Raw genomic sequence first — 6,234 nt, forward strand, 5'->3', positions numbered from 1 at the left:
GGGAATATTTTGCATTGAAATTGTCACCTTCATACATCGGTTTTGGGACTCCCTGGACATTGTTTTCCCCATTTTGTTGATGCGCAAAATATACTGATAGTAGATTTTTTAAGCATTTTCAGCCCTAAAAATTACCTGCGCAAAATTATACCAGTTTTTACGGTATATGATATTGGAATGTATCCCAAACTTTTTATCAGACTATTTGCCAATAACACTGTTATGATATCAGAAATATCTGATGGTCTACAACAAGTGTTACATGAATTTTAACAATATTGCATAACATGGAAATTAGAACTTAATATCAGAAAGATAAAAATTGTGATATTCTCAAGACGTAAATCGGTACCACAACACCAGTTGATGTTATGGAATACAAAATTAGATTTATAAGAATTGTTTACATATCTAGGTACAGACAATAATGTTTAGTGGTAGCGTTTTTAAAGAAAGGGGAAAAACCTGCTGAACAAACAATTAAATTGGTGTTTGCTGTTTATAAGAAATAAAGGAATGTATCTCTTCCTGTTCATCTTAAACTGAAAATATTTGATTCACTTGTAATGACAGTTTTATTATACTCATCAGAGGTATGGGGATTTGAAAATAAAAAAATGTTGTAGAAAAATTCATTTGTAATTTTGTAAAACGATCCTGAAGTTAAGAAAAGTGTACAAACAATTTCATGGTCTATGGTGAGCTAACAAGTTATCCGGTTTGAATTGAAGTTCGGATACAATGTTATATCAATCAACTTGCTGTTTTACAAAAAGAATAATTACAAACTTGTTAAAAGTATACCAAATGACCAATTTATTCAAAAATCACATGGTGATATTGATAAGTCTTCTAGAGGACAGACTTATTCTATATTTAAGACATTTTGGCATAGAAAAAGTATGCCCCTTGTCTTTCTCTGCTGCAAAACAATACATGTTAACTGATACGGTGGTCCCAGGAACTTTGATGACAATAGTCATTAAGAAATGGTATTTTCATTAAAAAATCAAAATAACAAGGAAAATGCTAAAGGTGTTATAAAAATCATTTTTGACATATAACATCATAGGAAATATTAGAATGGGCTTCCAAGCCCCCCCCCCCCCCCCCCCCCCCCCCCCCCCCCCCCCCCCCCCCCCCCCCCCCCCCCCCCCCCCCCCCCCCCCCCCCCCCCCCCCCCCCCCCCCCCCCCCCCCCCCCCCCCCCCCCCCCCCCCCCCCCCCCCCCCCCCCCCCCCCCCCCCCCCCCCCCCCCCCCCCCCCCCCCCCCCCCCCCCCCCCCCCCCCCCCCCCCCCCCCCCCCCCCCCCCCCCCCCCCCCCCCCCCCCCCCCCCCCCCCCCCCCCCCCCCCCCCCCCCCCCCCCCCCCCCCCCCCCCCCCCCCCCCCCCCCCCCCCCCCCCCCCCCCCCCCCCCCCCCCCCCCCCCCCCCCCCCCCCCCCCCCCCCCCCCCCCCCCCCCCCCCCCCCCCCCCCCCCCCCCCCCCCCCCCCCCCCCCCCCCCCCCCCCCCCCCCCCCCCCCCCCCCCCCCCCCCCCCCCCCCCCCCCCCCCCCCCCCCCCCCCCCCCCCCCCCCCCCCCCCCCCCCCCCCCCCCCCCCCCCCCCCCCCCCCCCCCCCCCCCCCCCCCCCCCCCCCCCCCCCCCCCCCCCCCCCCCCCCCCCCCCCCCCCCCCCCCCCCCCCCCCCCCCCCCCCCCCCCCCCCCCCCCCCCCCCCCCCCCCCCCCCCCCCCCCCCCCCCCCCCCCCCCCCCCCCCCCCCCCCCCCCCCCCCCCCCCCCCCCCCCCCCCCCCCCCCCCCCCCCCCCCCCCCCCCCCCCCCCCCCCCCCCCCCCCCCCCCCCCCCCCCCCCCCCCCCCCCCCCCCCCCCCCCCCCCCCCCCCCCCCCCCCCCCCCCCCCCCCCCCCCCCCCCCCCCCCCCCCCCCCCCCCCCCCCCCCCCCCCCCCCCCCCCCCCCCCCCCCCCCCCCCCCCCCCCCCCCCCCCCCCCCCCCCCCCCCCCCCCCCCCCCCCCCCCCCCCCCCCCCCCCCCCCCCCCCCCCCCCCCCCCCCCCCCCCCCCCCCCCCCCCCCCCCCCCCCCCCCCCCCCCCCCCCCCCCCCCCCCCCCCCCCCCCCCCCCCCCCCCCCCCCCCCCCCCCCCCCCCCCCCCCCCCCCCCCCCCCCCCCCCCCCCCCCCCCCCCCCCCCCCCCCCCCCCCCCCCCCCCCCCCCCCCCCCCCCCCCCCCCCCCCCCCCCCCCCCCCCCCCCCCCCCCCCCCCCCCCCCCCCCCCCCCCCCCCCCCCCCCCCCCCCCCCCCCCACCCCCCCCCCCCCCCCCCTCGACCACACAAACCACCACCCCCTCTGTACTCCCCGAGCCCTCCCTCATCACCCCCCTACCTAACACTCGCAGGTTACCCGCCTATTGTACCCAAGTCAACCCCCCCCCACTAGAATAACACCACACTCACCCTCATCTCGCCTCAGCCCCCTCGCCCCTACCCCAGCACTCAACGCCTCCACCGTAAGCCCACCCACCCAATTGGTTGCCTGTTGTCTCGCGCACATCACGCCCCTGCCACACGGAACTCAACCAACCCCGCCTCTGCCCTGTTGTTGTAAAACAACCCCCGAAGCTCCTCACAGTAGCCGACCCCCATCCCCACGCCGTTGAACTAATAACGCCGGGACCCCTGCCCAACCACCCGGTTGCCCACACACCACATCCTAATAACACCGACGACCCAACAAGCCCCCCCTAACCTCCTACCCCGCCCCCCCCTCCACCACCCCCCCCCACCACCCACCCGCCCCACCTCAAGTATCATAACCATCGGTTGGCCCCCCCGTTTGTATGCCGTCCCTTAAAACACCCTCACCCCGCCCGGTTAACCGACCCCCGTCCCTCACCCGTTTGTTACCCTCCCCTGCGTCCCCCCATCGCCCGCGCCGCCCCGCCCTCCCGCCCCTCACCCCCATCCTCCCCACACCCCCTATAACACACCTATGCCTCTCCCCACCAGCCGCTCACCTGTCCGACTATCCACCAACCCCACCACACGGGAATAACCCCCGACACCCCCCACGCCCTACCCCTCCTGTATCTTGTCTCACCTACCGAACCGCACTCCCCGCCGTAATGCGCCCACCCCCCCCATCGCCACCAACTCCAAGCTACCCCTACCCTAACCCACACACCTCGCCCACCCCCCCCCCCCCCCCCCTAACCAGCTGGTTGCGGTGTATTTTTGGTGCCTAGCCATCGCCCCTCGCCGAGGCCGCGACCCCCCTTTCCTCCCCCCTCAACCGCCGAACCCTACCTGTTGTTGTATATAACAACCCCTTAGCCTAGCCCCCCCCTCCACCAATACGCTCCAACCCTCAGCTCCCCGACCCACCCGCCACCTATAATACCAAATCCACCACCGCACCCCTCCACCCGACCCTCACCCTAACGTACTCCTTCACACCCCCCTAACGCCGCCCCTCACACCTCGCAACCCCCCAATCCAGCGACTACACAGCCTACCCAGCCCACTTCGTACCTTGCCTGAACATGTATGACTTACTCCCCCAACCCACCACCACTCCCCCACCATGACCCCCTGTTATTTGTAAAATAACATCCCCGCCCTTCGACCATCCTACCCCCCCCACCCCGCACACGCCCTCGCAAAAACCCCACCCCGCACCCCGAAACCCTCAACCACCCCAACCTCGCAGCAACCCCTCGCATACATAACACTTCTCCATACCCGTCCCACACATTCCCCTCCCCCACCAGCGAAAACCCCGCTACCCACTACAACCCACCCCTCACTCTCACCCCGCACTCCAAGCCTGTTGTTGTCTCACCATCACTAACCCCCCACTCACACACCCTTATCGCAACTACCCCTTCAACTCAGCCAACCCGGCCACCCACTCACCCCACCACCACACACTCTGCCTTCCCACCCCGCCGCTCGGGCCCACAATCGCACCCACCGCGAGCACCCCCCCCCCCTCTCCCACCCCGTATGCCCCAAAATACCCCCCCTCCCCCCCTACGATAACACGCCTCCGACCCCACCCCCACCCTCGCAACTCACCACCCTCCTCACCGTTGCGGCCCTCGCAAACCCATCCTCCCCCCCCACCCCTCACCGCCCCAGCTCCACCGGTCAACCCACTCCCAGGTTGCCGCTTTTTGTAATAATAACCTCCACCTCGCTCCCGCCTAAACCCAACTCCCAACACTATCGCAATCCCACCCCCCACCTCGCCTCTCACACCTCCGACCCACCCCCCTACCCCCCCACCCCCCCTACAAAAACCCGGGTACTGGGCCACCTCGAGAACCATCACTCCCTCGACCCCTGTTTGTTGTATATAATCCACCCGTCCCTCTCCCCCACCAGCCACTTCCTGTTCTATACCACCTCAACCCACCCCCTCCCCCCCCACGCCCCGTATGCCACCCCTCCAACTAAAACGCCAACCGGTTGGATACTACTATTGTGGTTGCCCCACGACCCGCACCTCCAACGCCCCTACCCTCCTACCTCCCGCACACAAGCGTACCTCTAACACCACTAACCCCTACCACGAAACCCGAAACACAACGCCACGCCCCCTTCTCACGCCCCCCTACGCTCAGCCCACCATGCCGCTCCCCCCCACCCCTCCCCAGTCAAACGTCCCCCCCCAATATCTCTAACGGCCTCACCCACCATTACCCTCCGCACGACAACCCACCTCCGCCCTTCTACCCCCCGAATGACGTATAGTAACCGCCAGCACACGGTGGGGGGTCCCCACTGCCCCACACCCTCCCCCGAGTAACTCTCCACCCCCACCGCACCCGCCGCCCCCCCCCCAACCCTCATCTCCTCTCACGCACTCCCCCCACCCCCACTCCCGCCTCCCTCACCACCACAGAATTATACCGCTCCCCCACCTCACCCGCCCCACTTCCGCCCCCACCGCGCCCCCATCGTTCACTCCCCCCTGTTTTCTCACACGCCCACCCCGCCTATCCCAACGACCCGCCCTTCCCCCCTCCCCCACTGCACCCCTTACCCTCACCAGCCCCCCCGTTCACGAAACGCCCTACCCCACTTCGCAAAAAAAAAACCCCACCCACACCCGACCGCTTCCCGACGCACGACCCCCCTCCCACGACTGTATTGTACAACGGTTGCCCCCCCCCAATAAAACCATCATCGTCACACCGGATCACACCTTCTCCTGCTCCATACCCCGCCCGTCCACTCCGCTAACCAGTCCCACACCCCAGCAATCGCCACCCCCCGTCCTACAGCCGACCTGCGCACTCCACGACCCCTCCTTTACCCCCTTACTCACCAGCCTGCCTGGCTGCGCTGTACCACCCCCCCACTCCGGCACCTCGGCCCCCCACCCTCCCGCCCTACCTCCCTCGCCCCCCGCTCCCCCCCCCCGAGGGCACCGTGAGGTTTTGGGTACGCCCTACCCCCCCCATCCCTCCCCTCCGACTGTACCCCTGTACTCTAACGTTAAGTAAACCCCTGCATTTACCGGGTATGGTACTTGTTTAGACGCGCCCCCCCCACTCCCCGCCTGGAGTCGTGATTCTCGGTGGTATATCAGCCTCCCTCTCCCCCCCCCATCCGACCCCCCCTCGCTCCAGACCCCCTGGCCCTTCCCTCAGGCCTCACCCGCCCTCCATACCAACCCACTCCACTCCCGCCACGCTCCCCCCCCCACCCCGTACCCCCCTCCTCCGCACAACCCCAATTTTGGTGGACGCCTGTCGCCCCTCAAACGAGCGCTACCCCCCATCCCCCATAATAATAAACCCTTGACCCGCTGCACCCCGCCCCAACCTCCTTACACCACACGAACCCCACCCTCGCCCCCCACCCCTAACCCGCCCCTACCCCCAGATCCCGACCACCCCCCCACCGCAACCACCGACCCACACCAGAGTCTGCCCACCCCCCCCCCCCCACCCCCTCCCCTACCCCCACCCCCGACCCCCCTCCCCCCCTACCCGCTAACCCTCCCCCTCGCCCCCCCCCCCACTCCCCCCCCCCCCCCCCCCCCCCCCCCCCCCCCCCCCCCCCCCCCCCCCCCCCCCCCCCCCCCCCCCCCCCCCCCCCCCCCCCTCCCCCCCCCCCCTCCCCCCCCCCCCCCCCCCCCCCCCCCCCCCCCCCCCCCCCCCCCCCCCCCCCCCCCCCCCCCCCCCCCCCCCCCCCCCCCCCCCCCCCCCCCCCCCCCCCCCCCCCCCCCCCCCCCC

General features: G+C 66.8%; 1 protein-coding gene across 1 annotated transcript in view; it reads left to right on the forward strand.

Annotated features, from left to right (window-relative positions):
- The window catches only part of LOC138336639 (dedicator of cytokinesis protein 4-like), a 167,326-nt gene that overhangs the window by 73,819 nt on the left and 87,273 nt on the right, over window positions 1-6,234 (forward strand). The window lies entirely within an intron of this gene.

The sequence above is a fragment of the Argopecten irradians genome, chromosome 12, assembly GCF_041381155.1.
Source record: "Argopecten irradians isolate NY chromosome 12, Ai_NY, whole genome shotgun sequence".
In the NCBI taxonomy this organism is placed as follows: domain Eukaryota; kingdom Metazoa; phylum Mollusca; class Bivalvia; order Pectinida; family Pectinidae; genus Argopecten; species Argopecten irradians.